The 21099-nt window shown below is 38.8% G+C and overlaps 1 protein-coding gene and 1 non-coding gene across 2 annotated transcripts in view; one reads left to right on the top strand and one right to left on the bottom strand.

Moving 5' to 3' along the window:
• DYRK1A (dual specificity tyrosine phosphorylation regulated kinase 1A) overlaps window positions 1–21099 on the top strand; it is an 82603-nt gene that overhangs the window by 11169 nt on the left and 50335 nt on the right.
• On the bottom strand, window positions 1589–1707 carry LOC112483805. The gene has a single exon (XR_003047775.1). It is a non-coding gene; the product is annotated as a 5S ribosomal RNA (ribosomal RNA).

Genomic DNA, 21099 nt, shown 5'->3' with positions numbered 1-21099 from the left:
CCTTTGCCGCCTCATGGACAGACTCGTGGCCTCTCCCTGTTACCTAGGCTTAGGCTACTTCGGAGGGTGGATGCTTTCTTTTGGGTGCTTACCACTCAAGGCTCTTGAAAGTGAATTTTTCATATTGTTTGTTTTTTAAGTCAGACAAAATATAACCCCGAAGTGTGTTAAATCTGTTCACATGTTTTCATATGCTATGGAGATTGACAAGAAAATACTTACTGCAGTTTGCACAGGCGAAGATGCTTAAGAAAGATGAAACTGTTACTGTTTTATTGCCTCAGTAAATACAATACAAAAAGGATTTTTAACCCCAAAGTTAATTTGCAAGAATCTTATTTTAACAATGTGTATTAATTATGATACCATTTAGCTAAATAAAGGCTTGGTTAGTCTTTTGTATTTCCATGATACCTGGATTAAGTGGCAAATTTTAATATACAACAGTGAGTGAGTATTCATAATGTTTTAGACCCGTTTTTGGTTTGGGAGGGGAAAGAGGATGAGAATGGGACCATTCCCCAAACATGAATTATTTGATCCACAAGAGTAAAAAACAGTCCGAAATTGAAAATTTTGTTTATAATCAAGATTTAAATAAGTGTCTCTTCTATTTTTTATAAGCAGACTTAATGAGAAGGGGGGAAGAAAAGCATCAAGGATCGCTCTTAGGTTTGAGACTGTAGTTATCTACTGGGCTTAAAATCTTGTAAAAGGTGTCCAGCAAAATAATACAGTACAGTGGCAGCCTCACTTTATAGAATGAGGTATTACAAACTTGATCAAAGCCATTGCTCAGAATTTAAAAAATTTTTCAGATTAGATGGCTTCAAATTAAAAAAGAAAAATACATTTCTGTCTACTTGCTATTTTTCAAAACTATAAAGCTAGATTGTATTTCTCCCTAAATTACAAAATTGTTTCTATGGTATGGTTTGTCATTTGAGATAATCTTGGATGATTTATTACTTGGCATAATAATGACCTGTTACACATTGAGAGGACAGAGCCTGTTTATATATCTTGAGCATCATTAACTACAGACGAGAAGTAACCAGTTATTTATTCTAAATATGTTTTTATTACAATATAGGGGAGAAAATGTAATTGGAATACTGTATTTTAAAAAAGTTAATGATTAATCGTGTACTTAGAACATGTATTTTTGTTACTAGGAATTCTAAAATATATATTTTATGTAATGAAAATGCTAATTTAGCATTAACTTTTTAAACATTTTATTTATTTTTAAAAATTCATTTATTCATGCATGCATGCATGCATTCATTCATTCATGCATGCATTCATTCATTCATTCATAGTGATGTTAGTTAACGAAATCCAGCAAGTTGTTTCAGGCATACAATTTAACAGCAAGGCGTGCGTGCGTGTGTGTGTGTGTGTGTGTGTTGCATTGTGTGTTCACCTCCCATAGTTAGATTTCTTTCTGTCACCACATTTTTGACCTCTTTTATCTCGTGTACCTCCCACATAAACTTTTTTTTTTTTTAGGTGAGGCAACCTTTGGTTGACCTCACAGATTGCAAGGACCTTGTCAGTTTACAATTTCTTATTTTTTAATTTTTTACGTCCACAGCACCTGGTCTTCCTAGATGGTCTCCCATCCAAGTACTAACCCGGCCCAACCCTGCTTAGCTTCCGAGATCAGATGGGATCGGGCCTGTTCAGGGTAGCATGGCCGTAGACCCACATAAACATTTTAGGTATTTAATTTCTGATTCTAAAAGTAGTACTCATTGATACTTTCCTAAACTCTGCAATGTAAGTAGCTTTTAAAAGCACTGATGATAAACTGAACATTTAAATCCAGGATGTTTGATCCCAGAGCATCTGTCACCAGGCAGATGATGTTTCCTTGTGTCTCTAGGCCTCAAAAGAAAAATAATAGTGCCAAGATTTTAATTTTTTTCCTACTCAAGGATGGCAAAATTTTATGATATGAAGAATGTTTAAGAGGCAGACCAGGATATAGTCCTTGTTTATGTGGAAAATGCCCTAATCTATTCTGTAGATTAGAAGACAAGACTGAGTAAAGATTACTTTATCAGTGTGGAGGGAATAAGCTTGAACCTGGGAGCACTAACCAAAATAGTAAAGATTCATGCAAGAGTGTGAATGAAATTGGCTTAAAAATCCCTTTATTTCCCTTCTTGCCTTTATCCTTAGGAATTAAAAGGGGCTCATAAGTGTTCCAGGTAGTTTAAAAACATACTACATCATATGTGAAGTTTGAAGTAAACTGAGATTGATTAAATGCTTTGGGTTAGAGAGTGACTTTCAATCAAACCTTTCGGAATCCTTGGTTAGTAGATGGTACAGATGCATGGAGAATGATTCTGAGCTGCTATTTTTTGAACACTTAACATTTAAATATATTTTTATATGAAAACAAATCAAGAGACTTATTGATACCTGACTTTGTATATTGATTATTCATAGATACTGTTAAAAGATAGTTTAGGAGGGCTTTGATTTTCATCTATAGGATCTTACTGTTTTTCTAAATGTATAGTTTTTTGGTTTATAGAATGAAGGGCTACTACTAGATGACATTTAAGGTTTCTTTTAGCTTTAAAGTTCAGTTATTGATCTCTCTCCTCCCTCTAAGAAGCTGCCTCTAGTTTGGTTTCAGGTGGTTTTCATCTAGAATCCCTAAGTAGAGAGAACATGACAAAAAATTAGTAGACAAAACAAATGTGGGTGGTGGGTGCTTTGAGATGGTGGAAAAGTGGCTTCAGTTTTCATAAGGTGGAAGGTAATTGGCAGTGATAGAGATAGGGCCACCATGCTGCTTTGAATCTGATGCTTGAAATCTGCTGTGTCTTAATTCAGTGTATTTTACAAATGCTAGAAGTCTTTCTGGAGACATTTACAGACATTCTATGGAAAAATATACTTAAAAATCACTAACTTCTCCTTGGTGTGGGATGACTCCGTACTCCATTTAGAAGGAGATAATTGCTAGGATAGGTGAGACAAGTTGATCTATTTTAAAATAAAATTGTATCTTTTATAAAGATAAAATTATAAGGCACAAATGAGAACTGTGTCTCCTTGACATGTTTCAAAGCATTTATCTGAATATGTGCGATTAAAGAAATTCTTTTAACCACTAAGAATTGTCAGAACACTGATGTTCTTTAAAACTGTCTTTGTAGCTATTAGTATATACTGACAGAGTAGGAGGTTTTTTTTTAATTCATTACTAGAAATTTGTATGAATATGATGTGCTTATTATGCTTATATCTTAGTCGAATTTCGTTCCAAGAGATGAGTATTATTTGTATGGTCTCAATTTGCATATTCTAAGCCCAGTAGGTTAATAGTTAATTTAAGTTTTATTGTTTTAAAGTTATTTTTGAAATTATATTAACATGCCATAATAAAAAACAAAATGTTGTTTCTCTTCAATCTGATAAGCTTGTTGGAGACTTCCAGTGAGCCATGCATTCTGTTATGCCCACCTTTTATAACGTCTTTTCATAACAGAATAAAAATGCTTTGTAGGAGTTCTAAAATGTAATGTTTAAGAATCTATTTGAATGTATAGAAAGACATTTACATAATGCTTGCTTTTTTGAGTCGGTGGGTGAAAAAGTTGAAAATGTTGATTGCAGCTTTTGTTAGGAAAACATCTATATAGTAAAAAGTTAAAATGACAACAAATGCACTATTTTAACTGTATTCTGTGTGTATTACTATTGGATTGTTTTTGGATTGGAAAAAATATGATTCTGATCTTTTACAGTTGCTATTAATTTTGCTCTAAACGTGAAAGTGTTAACAGCAACTTGAAAATGTGACAAAGCTCAATATCATTTCTTGTTTATTGCTTGTTTTCCTATTGGACAATTGGAAGTAGCTCTGCCCTGGCAACTAAAATAGGCTATTTGCATAACGTAGTTTGATTGGCTAGCATTCTGACTAACAGTTCCAATCATATGGTGTAGGTTTAGTGGTAGGCTATGCTAATTAGCCGCTGTTGCTGGGGTTCAGGATGGTTTCCCTGTGCTGTTCTGCTGCATTGTGTTGCCTGGCAAGAGACATTGATAAATGAGTGTTTAATGATCTGCAGCAGTTCCCACTCACTGCGGGCAGGCGGATTTTAGAACAGAAGTGGAAATAAGGATTTAATTGCTCTGTTAAATACCTGTAACCAAAATATGTGTATTATATTATAGAAGTTAAGTTGTATAAAATCTTTACCTAATTAAGTACTTTATAACATGAAAGAGAAATACATTAGCTTTGTCTCTGAAAATAGAACTCAGCAGCACTATGCATAGGTTTTCTAAAACACTATTCAGTAAAATTGATCATTTTTCCCCAGATTTCAGATAGTACCATTGCAATAAGTAGCATATTAGATTTTTCTCACGATTTTGACCTTTTATAAAGGCATATGTTTGTTTTTAATAATTTGGTGCAAGCTTTGGGGCAGAATTTGTGTTGTACTACTCATGTGATCTAGCAAATAGGAGCATGCACTTGAACCCGCATTCATGTTCTCTTCATTTGGAAGATCAGGTTGTTATTCATCACCTCCTGCCACTGCTGTTTTTCAAATTTAAGTCAGATCTTTTAACTCTTTCTTATACTAACTTTGGTTTACATTAAGTCTTTATTGGGTGCTGTGAGGTGGGAGAGTCTGTAGGAAATACAGCCTTCAGTGCTTTCGTTACGGAACATAATTGGTGAAAAAGAAATACATGCAAAATTAGATAAAAATATGAGAACTATAGAGAAAGTGCATTAAGGACTTATTTGGAAGAGTATAGGAAAAAAGCATCACCAGGCGTTTAAGGATAGGGACATGGGAAACGGGTTAAGTAGTCTGGAAAAGGCTTAAAGAGGAAGCCTATAGAACTTATGTTAAGATTTTCAATATGGTTTAGGATTCAAATAGCTGGAGAGTAAGTAATAGGAATGAAGAACGTTTCCGTGTGAAGACTAGATGATAGTTGAACAGACTAATATTTCTGGTGGTGTTCAGCTATCCAGTGTAGGTGGGCCTGGCGATCAGGGGATCAGGGCTCCCAGTCTTAGAGATGTCTTGGTGCCTGAGCTGCCAAAGCAGCCTGCTGTCCTTCCTTAAAAATAAGAGCTGCTGTTCCACTGTCCCAGCTCTTGTTTTCTTCACTTAGTTTTGCGGCAACCAGTGCTCTTCACTTTTTGTGTCTGTCGGTTAAAGCGTGGGTCTTTTAAACTTAACTTCATCCCTCTCAGCCCTAAAGCATTGAAACAGGATGGCACCAGAAGAAATTCATATGAATGTAGTTGTGTGTTTTAAGTTTTCTAAAAACTTTGTCCTTTTAATTGTTCTATCCTTTAGGACCTGGTTAAATTGGACAGACAAGCTAGTTGGACAGTCTTTACATCCTTGCAAAGAATGGAAACAAAAATGAAACCTTAAAATTTGATTATTTATTGTATTTTTCTAGACATATATACTGAAGGTGTATTCTAAAACAAATGTCCGGAAACACTTTATTCTACCACAAAGTCAAAGAGCCCTAGACTCCTGCACTCAAGACATTTATAATATGATGGAGGTAGATGAGATATGTCTTAGGTATATCACATTGTGGAATGTCTGTGCTGCAAGAGAGGTGGAAAATAGATCCTTTTTGGACTGGGACTTGGAAAAGATTCTTGGTGGAGGTGGTATTAAACATGGTCTTAGGGAGTGGAGAGGGTTTTAACAGGTGATGCTGTCAGGCTGCAGGGTGTGGACGATGCTATGCCAGTTGAAGGTGGAGGTCTGTTTAGAAAACTAAGTTTGCTTCAGTTGATGATAAAGGAGACTGTCGTTGAAGGCCACGAAGGGTGGACAGCATGAACTTTGAAGCTTATTCTCATAAAAAGTGGGGGCTTCTTTATTGCAGTATTTCAAAGTGTTTTGTTTTTTTTTTAAATCTTAAACATGCTTTCTATGACTGTTCACAGGTTTTAAAAGATATCTCTTTGATTTTAAAATAGGAAAACATGATACTGAACAATTTCAAGGTGCTTGGTCTAAGCAACTGGAAGGTTTGAGTTGCTGTCACATGAAATGGGATATGCCATAGGAGAAGCAGTTTTTGGGTTGGGGGAGTGTACCTCTAAAAGATCAAATTTTGGATGGATTAAACTTTTTTCAAACAGCTTTATTGTATTATTATTGTCACATAGTAACTTCATGTATTTGAAGTGTATGATTTGATGAATTTGACATGTGTCATCTGTGAAACTTTTACCACAGTCAGGGTAATGAACATATCCATCCCGCCCCCAAATTTCCCGTGCTTCTTTGTAATTTCGCTTCCTGTTCTCACCTCATCCCCTTCCTTCCAATCCCCAGGTGACTACTGATGTCTTTCTGTCACTATATATTACTCCACCTTTTCTGGAATCATACAATATGTTGCCCTTTTTTTGCCTGGTTGTGTTCACTCAGCATAATCACTTTGAGATTCAGCCATGTTTTGGCACATGTTAATAGTTCATTCCTTTTATTGCTGAGTGGTATTTCATTGTGTGGCTGGCTGTTTCACAGTTTATCCACTCGTTGAAAGGACATTGGAGTTTACAGTTTTGGGGTGTTATAAAGTTGCTCTATTAATGTACATGTCTTTGTGTGATAAGTTTTTGTCTTGAGTAAGCACCTAATAGTGGAATGACTGGATCATGTAGCAGGTGTATGCTTTGCTTTTTAAGAAACTAATAAACTACTTTCCAGAGTGGAGCTATTTTACGTTCCTGCCAGCTGTATAGAAGAGTTCTCGTTCCTCCAAACCTCGCCACATTCGGCATGGTCATTCTTTAATTTCAGCCATCCTGATAGGTGCATACTGATATCTCATTGCGTTCCCAGTGGTTAGTGACATTGAGCATCTTTGCATATGCTTATTTGCCCTCTGTATGCAAGTCTTCTGTCAGATACATGATTTACAAAGATTTTCTCCTAGTCCATGGCTTACCATTTTATTCTCTTAAAAGTGTTCTGAAAAAAACATGTTTTGATTTTTATCAAGTTCACTTTATTGATTTGTCCTTTTATGGATCATACTTTTGGGAAAGCTTTTGCCTAATTGTCCCAAGATCTGAAAGGTTTCCTATGGTTATTTTTTTCCCTCTTTATTTTATAGTTTTAGATTTTACATTTAAGCTTGCCATCCATTTAGAGTTAATATTTGTAAATGGTGCTGTAAGATATAGCTAAAAGGTCTTTCTTTTTTTCTTTTTCTTTTCACTCAATTTTTTCTGGAACCATTTGTTGAAAGGAGTTAATCTTTCTCCACTGAATTACCTTTGTATTTTTGTTGAAAATCAGTCTTCCATATGTCTGTGGGCCTGTTTCTGGATTTTCTGTTTTGTGTGTCTTGAGGGCAATACCATATTGTATGTATTATTGTAGCCTTATAATGTATTGAAATCAGGTAGTGTTAGTTTTACAACTTTTTGTTTTTTTTAAATTATGACTACTCTAGGTTCTTCGCAATTTCACATGAATTGGCAAGTCGTTTTGTTAGTTTCTACAAAAAAAGACTACTAAGATGTTGATTGGGATTGTGTTGACTATAGGTAATTTGATATCTTAATATTGATTCTTCAGAGTCATGCATGTGATATGTCTATTTTTTGCTTTAATTTTTCTCATTAAAATTTTTTTTTTAGTATTCTGGTCTTTCTCATGTTTTTGTCAGATTCACACCTATTTCATATTTTTATATGGTTTTTAAATTTCAGTTTCCGATCGTAGTTGCTAGTACATAGAGATGCAACTGATTTTCATATATCGATCTTGTATTCTGCAACCTTGCTAAAATCACTTAACTCCGATAGCTTTTTCTGTAACGTTTTTGAAGAACTGGGGAGGACACACTTTAGGAACTGTGCCTCAGTTCTTTCTCTCCTGCCCAGTACCGCCTCTAGTACTTTATAATTAATGGTTACTTGAATCGAATATACGAAAGAGTATGTCTCAGCAGACAAGTTGTAGGAATGAGGCATTTTAAGAAAGATTAATAACTTTAGGACTGATTGGAGGCTAAGAAGTCTGGAGTCAGAGAATCCATTTAGGGGGTGATTACACCACGTCAGGTATCCGTTAATTTATTAGACAAGTGTACAGAACCCTCCACTAGGTGTTGGAGATAGATATACCTGTGAAAATATCAGAATCTGCTTCCGTTCTTATGAAACTTACTGTCTGTGAAGAGTTATGAGATAAAAGAACAGAGAAGTAGGAGACAAAGGAATTTCCTAAGGAACCCTAGACAGAACTTAGAACTTGGAGGATGATTGGTCACGTAGGGTGGAGCATGGTTTTGAGTCTGGATGAGTTGGGGGAGAGGATTGTTAGTAGAAAAGGGAAGTCAGGCAAAGGCGGGGGATAAATTCATTTGCTTCTAGATAAAATAAGTATAATTCTTATGTAGAAATTCCAGATTGCAGAAAATTCAGAAATGAATAGGGAATGGGTAGGTGTGTGTCTTGCTTTACCATCGAAAGGAGCGAGAGCAGGAGCAGTTAGTGGAGGGGCTGGCAGAATGGAGAGTAGGACTTTTCTGGAAAGGGCTGGAGAACTGGAGGGTGATATTCCAGTGAGCATTTCTGTTTTACTAATGAGGAAATTGAGGCACAGAAAGTTAAGAAAGATGCCTAAGGACACACTTACTTAAGTGGTGGAGCTGAAATTCACGCCTAGGCAGTATGGTTCCAGAGTCTGGTTTTGGACACTAGTCTGTGCTTCCTTTAATATATTTCTTTAAATCTACTTCTTTCTTTAATATGTTAAGTTTCTTTCATAAGGAAACTGTAATACTATTGTAAAGTTAGAACATCAGCCTTACTTGTCACTTATAGAAGAGAAGACTAAAAATAAATAGAGGAAAACCAAAGCAGTTCTGTCAAATTTATACAGTTTATAGAATGCATTCTTGAAAATGATGGAACTATTTATGATTAGTTAGTATCTAAAGGGTATTCTGCTAGATGCCAGGTCGTTTATGATGAGATATATGAGATAAGCAACAGATAGTTTACTGAGCATTTACTGCGCCAGACATTTCCTCTTGGTGCTAGTTATAAACTAATGGATAAGACCGTGTCCTCTCTCGTGGTGTTTCTATTCTAATGGATGGAGATACACAATACACATCTAAACGAGTAGATAGTTGGGGAAGGTACAGTTTTTGCTAGGAAGGTCAAGGATGGTCTCTCCAAGGGAGTGCTTCCTTAAGTTTCATTTGAACACATGTATCCCTGGGATATTGTGGCTCACAGTGCCAGTCACAGTCATGCATAAGAACTTGCAAGTTTATTCTTGTCTTCTGAACAACTTCACATTTCTCTACAGTTGGAGTAGAGGATTGATACTTATCCATATGAAAGCCCAGGAAGCTCATTATAAAAATGTAGTCACTTGTAATCGCAGTCCATCTTGTCACAGAGCCAAGGAGCAGGTGGGAATTTCGTGCTCTGCTCTTCTCAGTAGCAGCAGTCTTAACATTCGTGTCGTTCCTTTGAGGGTAAGGGCTTTCCTGTTTGTAAAAAAGTGAGTAGCATTTGCTGCCAAAATGTCCGAGGCATTAAGAATGTGGTAATACGTAGGAAAATTTAGTTGATGAAAAGCTTGCTAGCGAACCATACGTACCATTTATATTTCTCAGTATGTGGAAGAACATTTCGTAACTCAAAGTTTGAAAAAGTTTGAAAAATTGAGCGTTCGGTCTCTCGGTTCACTCATTCTGCATAAAATGGATTACACTTCGCTGTCTCATTTAAACCATCTCCTAAGTCTTGTAATATCTCTGAAAACATAGGCATATTAATTTTTTTTCTAAAACATATTGAACCAAATCCATTATATTAAATGCTCACTGCAACGGCTGCAACTCAGAAAACAAAGCCAAAAAGGTACATTTTCAAAAACTCAAAGTGAAAATAGTCTATGCAGGTCCATGAGGGAAATTTTAAAAAACATTTTAGTTGACATTTTTTCTATTCAATAAAGTATTTAATGGGAAAATTGGCACTATCCAGCTATTGAAATATTATCCTGACATTTGAGAATCCATAGCATGAAGGCAGCTTTCAAATCCTCCATTTTTAATTTATAAAGTATGTTCACATGTTAGCTCACGTGAGCCTCCCCTGGCATTGGAATGATTTGTCATCCCCCCTTTACAGGAAGGGCAGCGGAGTCTTGGAGAAGGTCAAGGCCATACTGTGACTTAGTAGAGCTGAGGCTAGACTTCGTGCTTTTTACTGTGGTGTTTATTTAGTGCCCGTCTGTGCTGCAGGCACCGTCGACGGCAAAAGCAGCGACTCCCGGCTGGCACCTCGCCTGCCTGCTGTTGGGGCACGGCGTGCAGGGCCCACGGAAGGCCGTCTGCTCCCGGCGTGCTCTCAGGCATTCTGGTGTGTGCTGTTCTCTGCGGGAGTCACTGTTCTGCCAGTGGATGTCAGTATCACCGCCCGTCTTCCTCATGAGCACCATCCCCCTCCCGGGGACAGCCAGGGCTCCGATGGGGGAGGAGAGGGCACTTGCCACCTGACTACAGAATCATAATTTGACGAACGTTATCCATTCTACTCCCATCCAGGAGAAAGTTTCTCTTTCGTAGCCCCCTCCTCTCTGTTAATCTGTGTTCGAGTCTCATCCAGGCGAGTTAGCAGAGTCAGGCAATGATTTGAGTGCCGTTATTGCCCATTCAGTAAAGATTTGTCTGAATGAAGCAGTCATTCCATCCTGAAGGGGCTTGTATTATACTTTATACTTGGGGTGAAAGAGGTAATAACAAAAGACAAGTACTACAGAAGTAAATATATAAATGTACAATATTTTATGCATAAATATGTAATACATAAATGTGTGTGTGTATATATGTATGTGCTTGTTTATATATATATCATAATTCCAGGGTAATTTCAGCCTCATAACTACCCTTGCTGCTTCTGAAGCCTTAAGACCCCAAATCCAGCCTGCTGCCTTTTAAAAAATACACAGCCACACTCATTGGCTTATGTATTGTCATGCTACAAGGGTAGAGTTGACTAATTGCAACAGAAGCTATATGCTCTACAAAGCCTAAAATATTCACACACTGGCTTTACGAAAAAATTGCCTGGCTCCTGCCCATGACCTTGCTTCAGCTTCAGAGCTGGAAGATGAAGCTCGATGTGAGTACCCAGCAGAAGTGGCAGGTTGTGGGGTGGGCAGTTTCCATCCTCTGGGTGTGAGATCACTGTGGTAGCCCAGAAGGTGGAGGTGACTCGGTAATCTTTGCTTTGATGTGGAGAACCTATCATGCTTTCAGAGGTGCCTTTATTGTTGCTGTCTTCTAGTAAGTGTGAATTGTGTGTGGTGATTTTTTAAAAGTGCATTAAAATGATAAGGGTAATAAAGGTATAGAGGCATACCTCTGGAGATAGTGCGGGTTAGGTTCCAGACCACCGCAGTAAATATCACCAAAATCCGCCACGTCTGTGAAGCCCAATAGAGTGAAGCACAATAAGACGGGATATGTCTGTATAAAACTATTAAGTCAGATAATGAAAGTCGCTCCTGTTTCCTAGAGTCCCACTCGTCAGAAGCATTAGTTCTTAAGAGCTGTTAAGAGATGGATTTTCCCCTCAAATATTCTCTTCTATTCAGTACTTTTAGCAAACTTGTATTTTTGATCAGATTCTTTCACATGGTGACCCCTTCCTTGTCTTAGTTCCTCAAAATGCGAAGAATAGGGGTTGAACAGTTGAGTGTTTGTTTCATGTAATATTAACGTAAAATATTTTTATAAAGGATTTTACTAGAAGCCTCCCTGGCCGTTGATGAGTTGACATTGTAGATTATGCTTTGACTTCGTGTTACATCATCTCATTTTACATTTTATAAATGTTAGTCAAAGTCCTTGTTTTATTGGAGGGGTCCCCGTAATCAGATAACCTCAGAAATCTTTGAAAAATGCTGTCCGGTCCCCATTTCAGCCTTAAATGGGTCCAAATCTTTAGAGATTGGGATGCCATCTGTACTTTTAAAAGCTCCCCAAGTGAGCTGTTTATAGGTAGCATTTTTTATAATATATTTTTTTCATAATGAAAATTTGTGGGAAAATAGGAAGGTTTAACATGCTTCTAGTATAGGTCATGATTAATTCTGGAAAAAAATTTGCATTCTGGATTTCTTTTAATTCAAATACTGAACAAAGGAGGGAAATACATAAAACAGGGATTATTTAATTTGATATGAAGGTTCATATCAATTCTCTTTCTCCTGTCTTCTACTTTTGTGTACCTATTTTCCAAGAAAAAGTCTACCAAAACCAAAATGGTACTTCTTAACTTTTCGGAGGTAACTTTGTATAGTCCACGTCCTTACTAATGGTAAGTGGCATGCATTTGATTAGTGTTCTCAAACTGGGAAATAACATTTCTTGTGAGTATTTACTAACCTTTTTAGGTTGATATTAATCTTTGTATTCATTAAATAAGCCAAGTGATGTAACCCATATACCCAGCATTTCAGTGATTTAAATCAGATGTTTACTTCTTGCCCATGCCATAGCCCAGTGACATTGCACCAGCGGGTAGCTGCTCTGCTCTCTGTGTTAGTCATTCAGGGACCAAACCGGGCATCTTCCAGCCTTACATACATGTGGAGTCTTCAAGTCAACCCTGACTTTTGGCATTTAGTCATTGGATTGGGAAAGAACATGGAGCTTTACACATGGGAGATTTTTATGAATTAGTACTGCATATTACTTCTGTTGGCATCCCAGATCTAGCATTGGTCATATCTTAGTTGCAGGGCCATGCTAGCTGCGAGGGAGTCTGGGAAGTGTTGCCTCAGTCAGGAGAAAGAGGCGCCTTCATTGATTAGCAGTCTCGTCCATGTGGCACACGCAGCCACCGTAAACACCACGAGCAAGACACCGATTTATTCTACATAATTATTTCTTTCATTCTTCCTTTTCTCATTCTCCTGTGTTTCTGCTAAATTACCCCTCACCCTCATCCCATTTTTTGAGGGGGAGTGATGGTCTCTCATTACTCATCTGTGTGTGACAGTCAAGGTTCTTATATGCAGACAGCAGAAAGTCATCCTTAGCTAACTTGGGCAGAAAATGAATTTAATGGAAGGCTATAAGAATTGGTTGGAAAGCTGGAGACTATGCCAGAAACATAAGCAGGCCCCAAAGTGGCAGGCAGCAGAGGACACAGCGGGGTTGAGCCATAGCCCCGTCCGGTTAGGGTGCACTTCACAGTGAACTGCTGCGTGAGCATCACCTTTCCCTTCCCCATGCAAGTTCTGCTCCCACTGTCTCAGCAGAAAGGACCCTTCAGGATTCTAAACTCTGAGCAGAAACATTTGACTGTCCAAACTTCAGTCTCTAGCAAAGCCCTAGTTGCTAAGGAGTAAGGAAGAGTGAATTTTTGTTACAGTTTGGCTTTTAGAGTGGGAGACCTGGCTTATTTTGTCTTCCATGATTCCTACAAACCATGATGGGTGTGCAGAGATATACCCAGTGACCAAAAACTGACAAACTCCTACTTCAGGACCTTGTTGTCATGACAGAGGTCCCATGTTGTGGTGTCAGATAGGAGACTATGTTTCAGTCTCGATTTTTGTCACTGACCTTTTTGGATGCGTGATTAAACCTCTCTGGGTAGCAGCTGCCCCCTCTGTAAATTGAGGTGGGGAATTGATGTCTGATAATATCTGTTCATCCACTCACTCATTGAATAAATATTTAATGAGTGCTTTTATGCGCTGGCATGGAAGAGATGAGTAAGACATCTTGGCTGTCCTGCTGCCCGGTGTACGAGTGGTACAGCCCGCGGCGCGTGAGGAGCTGCCTCATCCAGGCTGGGGCTGAGAGCGTTGTGGGCTGAGTGCAGGGAGCACCCCGGCTTCATTCACGCATTCTTTCATTAGGTCTCTGCCTTAAGCCTGTGCACGGCTGTAGTTATGAGAATACGGAAACAAATAAGACCAACCTTTCCCTCGGGGAACTAATGGTGAGGGCAAACTGATGACCCAGCACAGAACATGCTGCTATGTCACGGCCAGAGTAGTAAGGGGAGCATAGAGCAGGGGAGCAGTTCCCTCTAAGATTCTGGGAAGGTTTCTTAGAGAAGATAGTGTTAGATCTGAGTCTCGAAGTTCGAGTTCAGGATTTCTAGAAGCAGAAGAGAGGAGAATGGAGACAGCGTTCTAGACAGAGGGAACAGTTCTGCTCACGTACCGCCAGGGCAGCTGAGAGAAAGGATGCGTGGGGTGGGGGTCAGGATGGAGGGAAGGGTGGGCGATGAGATAGGTGTAAACACTTGAACCTGGAAGCTCCGGGTGTTTTGAAGTGTCGGTGATTTTGAAATTTAAATTTTAAGGAAGCGAACTTTGACAGCTGTTGGGAAAATAATTGAAGGCACAGAGACTGGATATGGAGTAGGTACTGTAGAATCCCCACTCATCACTTTTTTCTGAATTAAGATCTTGACAAAGAATACGGAAATAAGCAAACGGATGTATGAGACGTTCCTGAGGCCATAGTCACAGAATGTAGTTAGAAGGTGTTGTGTGCATGTGTTAGGGGACGTGGAAGAGAAAGACTGACTAAGACTGAGGTTTCTGGCTTGAGTAGATGGACGGGGAGATGCCGTTTTTAGAACGGTGTCATCCCTGGCACTCTTGCCTGCTCTTCAGCCCCGAAGAGACACAGCCGATGCGGCGTGCTCTGCTTTCCAGCTGAGGCTCAGTGTAGCCTTGAACTCTTAACAGCGCCTGTTCCAGACAGCCGCTGCCGGCCTCTGAGTTCAGACGTGAGGTGAAACCTGGTTGCCTTCTGTGTCGTAGGGGGCGGGAAGATGAAGACAGCTTTTCCCCCCAGCTTCTCTTTCTCTGTCTTATTTTCTTCACAACACGATTGTTTTCTAACATTATCGAAGTCACTGTTTATCTGAACCGGCCCCGCCCCCCCCTCCCCGCCCCCAATCGCAGGCAATAAAATACAAACTCCAGGGGGCCAGAGACCTTGCCCAGTGTCTTCACTTTTGTCCTTGATGCTGAGAACTTTCTCTAGAACCAACCTGTCCAGTAGAAATATAAGCCACTGATGTAATTTAAAAGTGTCTAGGAGTCACAGCTTAAATAGCAGGAAAAAGAAAGTTAACATTAATTTTAGTAATATATTTCATCAACATATCTAGTATATCCAAAATAATATCCACAATATATTTTAAAATTAAAAGTTATTAATGAGATCTATATCTTTTTTGTACTAAGTCCTTGAAATCTTGTGTTTTACATTTACAGCACATCTCAATTCCAACTGGCTGTATTTCGATCTCTCAGTAGCCACCCGTGACTAGTGGCTGCTGTATTGGACAGCTCAGGTCTAGAGCATGGCACTGGCTTCCTAGTGACAGAAAAAGAAAGGATCAGATCAGTACGTTGTGCACCTGAAACTAAAAGAATGTTATATGTCACTTATGCTTCAATTAAAAAAAAAAATCTTTAAAGAAAGGACAAGAAAAACATCTTTTTAGGTGGGGAACAGAAAGAAATGTTACTGGCATTGCCAACGTCATTGCTGTCATTTAACCCGAAAAATAAGTAATTTCTGTATTAAAAGTGGACTTAATCTAATATGATTTTAGCCTTGTGATTTATTTGGAAATTATATAAAATTACATATCGTACACGTTCAGTATAAAGGGAGGTTATTTGCCCAAAATTGTTCCTTGATCCTTAAACAGTTTTTTACATAGTCTCTCATGTGGGGTGTACTGCCCATTACTTTACTCTGAATAATGAAATTCCATTTGAAGATGACACATAGGCATGGGAGAACCTCAAAGTAGTGGTTTGGGGTCTTATGGGGGTCACTTGAAGTAATGGATCTGTACAAAGTGGGGCAGAGAAATTTAACAGATTTTGAAGTTAAGACCTCACATTTCAGGCGTTGGTGTTTTAAATAAAACTTTTAAAGACCATTTAAAAAAGTATTGTAGAAATCCTGAATATACCCATAGGATTAATGGAAAATATTAACTATTCTAATGTTAAAATTTTTTATATCATTGTTACTTGGGATAAAATACTCAGTTATAGTATCCTACAGGGATTCAAAAAGTGTTATAACTAAAACAGCTTAGCAGTTAAGACTGTGCTCTAGAAAACCTAGATGACTTTAAAGGAATCTAATGATGGCAGAGGCTCTGGTCTTGAAGATGGAAGTGGGCTTTTGACTGTATTGAGATGAGCGCCTCCCCCATACATAGATGGAGGTGGAATGTTGATCTCATTGGGAGGTGTGAGGTCTCTTTGCCTTTGGGACAGGCTTATAATCCCGATGATGGAATGCTCAGGCAAGCACAATGATGTCATGGAGTGCCCCTGTAGTTGCTCGGTGGGGTGCTGCCCTAGTCATGAATCGCTTAATAAAGCCAATTAGATCTTCAAAAACATAATATCAAAGCTGGAAGTGACCGTGGAGTGGAGATGGTTATTCAGGTACATTCAACCTTTTTTTCTGACCAGGCATCCAAGATTATCTCAAATGACAAACCATACCATAGAAACAATTTTGTAATTTAGGGAGAAATACAATCTAGCTTTATAGTTTTGAAAAATAGCAAGTAGACAGGCATCCAGAGCAGTTTGGGTTATATTCGTCAAAATCAGAGAGTCCCCAAGACAATGCTTTGGAGGTGGGGAAGAGAGGAAAGTGGTCGTACATGTCTTAAGGAAGCTCCAAATACATGGTGACAGGGCGGGGTCGTTTGCACAGGTGGCATGTTCTTCCCGGTGTCACGTAGTTAATCTCTGCGCTCGGACCAGAACCCTGGGCTTCTGCTCCCTAAGCAGGTTTTCTCCGCCACACCCTTTTCCTTCTTTTATTGTTTTTGTTCCTCTTTCCTTCTTATTTTCAACCAAGTCGGAACTGTCGTGTTTGGTAAAATGGGAAGTGCTGAGCTGTAGTGGGAGGCGGTCTATGAAGCTCCAACCATAATGCATTGTGGGAGAGCTCATCATTCAGCTTAGTGACCTTTTCTGACTTTCTGATTGTTACCGCTGTTTTCCAAAGTCCCCTAAACTCCAAATTTCTGAATCCAGCTCGTCTCTTTATTTTCCGCATTAAACAGGTGTCCATGTGCTGTGAGTTCTCCCCCAGTCGGTGTGCTCCTGTATCTCCTTCCCTTCGTTTCTCAGCATTAACCTCCGAAAGGCGCTCTCAGCCCTTGGCTTGGGCTGTTGAAATGAGCCCCCAGTTGATCCCTGCTTGTGGTTTCCACCTCTTCCGCTCACATCAGTTCTGTTATGATGAGCTTAAATAATAGAACATTTATTGAGCACTTACGGGCCGGATATCGTTTTAAAGATTAACTCTTTATTTTTCATAATAATCTGGAGGGCTACGTGCTGTTATTAACCCATTCTGCAGATGGAAAGGGAGGCATAGATTTAATTATCCAAAGTCACAACAATAGCTAGATAGTAAGTGGCAAAATTGAATCCAGAAAATCAGAACATTTGTTGCTGTAACTGAAACTACAACGGGATTGTGTCACTCCGGGCACACATGCCCTGATACCATCTTACCTGTTTACAGAATCCAGATTCCTTAGCCTGGCGGTAAGACTCTTGGGCCAGCCCGCCTTTCTAGCTTTAATCTGCTCCTCTGTCTGTATTCTGTGCTCCAGCCAAACTTGAGGTGACATTTGTGCTGCCACCTGAAGGAGAAGTTGGAGTTACCAAATAAGCAATAAGGCAGTAACGTTCGAGGCAGTGCAGAGGGTGTCCCTGAGCGAGCGTGCTCCAGGGAGCGAGGAGTGCCTTCCCCAGGATGGAGCCTCAGGGAGATACTGTCACAAGGTGAGGCTTCAGGTGAAGTTTGAGGCCACATGGTGCACACTTCCTAGTCTTGTTCTATGGGATATTTTTGTGAGCACTTCACAAAATTTATGCATACTAGAGTACTGACTTTTTTTTAATTTATGTGCTCTGTAATATTGGATGTGAAGTTTTCTCATTTTTTCCTAGACTCCTTTTAAAATTCTCCTCTCTTCTAGCCACGGCTATTGACTTGCCTGTTTTCACCTGAATTCTAGCAGGAGTTGCAGTTCCCTAGCGCCTGTCTTTTGTCCCGGCCGTTTCAGTTTATCTCACTCCTTTGGAGAGAGTCAAGAATCTCTCGTCATTTAGAGGCGCTTCTCACGGCTCCTGCTTTTCTCCATCTGTGAGGCCTGGCTGAGGCTGAAGAGAGTGCCCTCTGAGCCTGGTTGGGTTACCACTTACCAGCCGTGGGCATCTGTGAACTTGTGGCCGTGCTAACTTCAGTTTCTGAAGTGCTGTAATATTGCCACCTAGTTCATAGTGCTTTTGTGGGTATGAATAAGGACATACTGGAACAATGTTTGGCATGGAGCAAGAGTTTAACAAATGTTCCTGATTTTTATTTTTATTCTTTAATTGTGAAAAACTACTTAGAACATTCTGGAAAACAGTCACAGATAGTTGCTTTATCCATACTATTATTATTGAGGGTACTTTGGTTTGGGAAAATTTGCTTGTTTGAAAAGTAAAAATGAAATCTTGTTGAAGTAAAAATGAAATCTATTTTTTTTTTGACTTCTAGTGAGTTTGAAAGTTTTCCCATATACTTATTATTGGTTTGTGAGAATTGCATCTTTCGCCTGATTTTTTTTTTCCCCTAGAGGTGAGGGGAGATCTTAGTGTTTTTAATTGTGTCATTAGAGATTAAGGGTATTGTATAAAACATTTTCCAGACTGTTTTTATTTGGTATAGAACTCAGATGCAAATTTTAACTACTTTTGCATAGTAGATATGGAAGAAGGAAAACTAATTATGAGCTCTAAAATGATGTGTTTATTTGCAACATAAATATACTTTTAATGAAGGGTTACTATTTTTATATTATTAAATTTTATAACCTCTCTTGAACAGTTAACAATTTGCTTAATGCTTAACTTTTAAAGTGTCTGGTCAGATGAATATCTTGCCTTTTGGGCATTCCGTAATGGAAAATCCCTGTAAATATACAGTGTTTTAATTGGAATCACAAAGCCAAATGATTGCCTCATTGGATAATTTTAAGTATTATGCTGCAATTCAATATAGGTACCCAAGTACTTAACTAGATTTAAAAATATCTTGTATGTTTAGCAGCTGTCTAGCTAGAACTGAAAAAGAGGAGTATGTGGATGGTTCTCTTTTCTGCCTGGGGTAGAAGGAAAAGGGTTTTAAAAATGGTTGTTTTTAACTTAGCTGCAGTTGCTGTGCCTGCTTTGGGAGAAGGCAGAGGTTTAAGGCAGCTTTCTTTCCTGAGAAAACTCATGTACCTAAAATTAGTAGCATCTTCAGACACTTCTTAAAATGACTTGGTGGTGGCATAGGTGAAGGTGGTAGCAGCCTGTGGTAGGTGACATTTCTACCTCTTTCAGTGTTGTGGTCTGTCTCTACTGAAAGGGAGGGCAGCCAAACGGGCAGTATTCAGCTTTTTAATGGCTTCATAATATTTCAGCTTTTAGATGTGTTGTAATATGCCATTTCTCTTCTTTTTGTACTTACAGTTATCTGGAAGTTCAACTTTAGTGTGCCTGTAGGCCCTGGCAAAGTTATGGTCAAGAGATCTGAAGATAAATTCAGGAACAAGGTGGGGGAGGGAGCAATTTTGGGCAATTCAAGTTTTATATATGTACATATATACATTATGTTTGTGTGTGTATTTGTAAGGTTTTTAAAAACTTTAGGTAAATAGTGCTTTTCTGCTTTTTTTGTCCAGAATGTTTTTTAAAAAGGAACCAAGTTAGAATCTAGTCACCATTTATTAAAATGCGTCTTCGAAGATCTGAACGGAGGCTTTGGAGCACAGCCTTTCTTTTCCTCTGGCACCGGTCTGTGTGACATGTCAGGTCTCTGGCATTTCACAGGGGGAGGAATACTTTGGATTTATGCGATTGGACAAGATGATGAATCATCTCAATTCATGTATGAGGACGCTGACTCGTTTGTCAGGACTCTGCGTTTAGGCTGGTGCTAAGGCAAGGGAGAGGAGGTCTTAAATCCTAGTTAAGTGTATTTCTAGATAGCCAGCTGAACTTTCCAAATTATTTCTCTTTTTACTTCTTTTGGAAATGAAAATGTTGAATTTGCATGTTAAGAGGAATCTGAGATATAGGAAGCAGGGCCCAGGCCCATAGGGCTTAACAAAGGTGAACGGCTGGAGACCTACAGATTTCTTATCTAGATTGTTCCAGTGCTCTCTCTTAACTGTCCCACAGACTCTGACCTGGAGGGAAGAGGATGAAAGCCCTATCTTCTGACTGAAAATAGGAAGTGGCATTCATCGAATGCACTTGCCATGTTACCGCCGGTTAGGCCCTACTTTATGTTTCATGTGCTGTTGACTGCTGTTAGTTCTGTCTCAGGCGATTGTATTTGCTAAACCATAAACTGGGATGTGTCATCTGACAGGCACTAGGATGAGAGACAGCTTTGAAATCAAGACTGTCTGATAGCCTCGAGCTGTGTGGTCACTGTCATCGTTTCTCTTGTCGAAAGACACACTAGAATCAGAATCTGGTTTACCACCTAGTCTGAATAATGATAATTTCTTAGCTTGAAAGAGTTAGTTTCTTGATTTTAACCAACTTGTCTGTCAGTTGAAAGGCTTACATCATTTTTATAAAACTTTTGAAATCTTTATGTCTTTATGAAAGGTAACTGAAGGCCAGAATGACTGCGGTGTTATTGTGAATTCTTCAGTAAAGTGACAGGCTAGCAGTCTAATCAACCCCAGTTATTTGCTCATTTTCTTTAGTAGTAACCTGGATTTCTGATAGAGCAACCATCACTGTTCTGTGTAGATCTTCTAGAGTCTTAAAAAGACTTTTATTCACATAGTGGTATAGATTTTTTCTTTTTTAGGGACTTGGACTCAGTTAAGCCTGATTAGTTACCTTTTGAATGAATAATATTATTCTAATACTCTGCTAGAAAGAAGTTTAATGTCATTTAGGCCCTATGATTATATGCAACACTCTTTTTTGTATTAAGACGCTGATATTGCCT

This window comes from Pteropus alecto, unplaced genomic scaffold (assembly GCF_000325575.1).
Source record: "Pteropus alecto unplaced genomic scaffold, ASM32557v1 scaffold97, whole genome shotgun sequence".
Taxonomy (NCBI): domain Eukaryota; kingdom Metazoa; phylum Chordata; class Mammalia; order Chiroptera; family Pteropodidae; genus Pteropus; species Pteropus alecto.
Note: the sequence above shows the minus strand (reverse complement) of the source record. Positions and strands in the feature narration are given on the sequence as shown.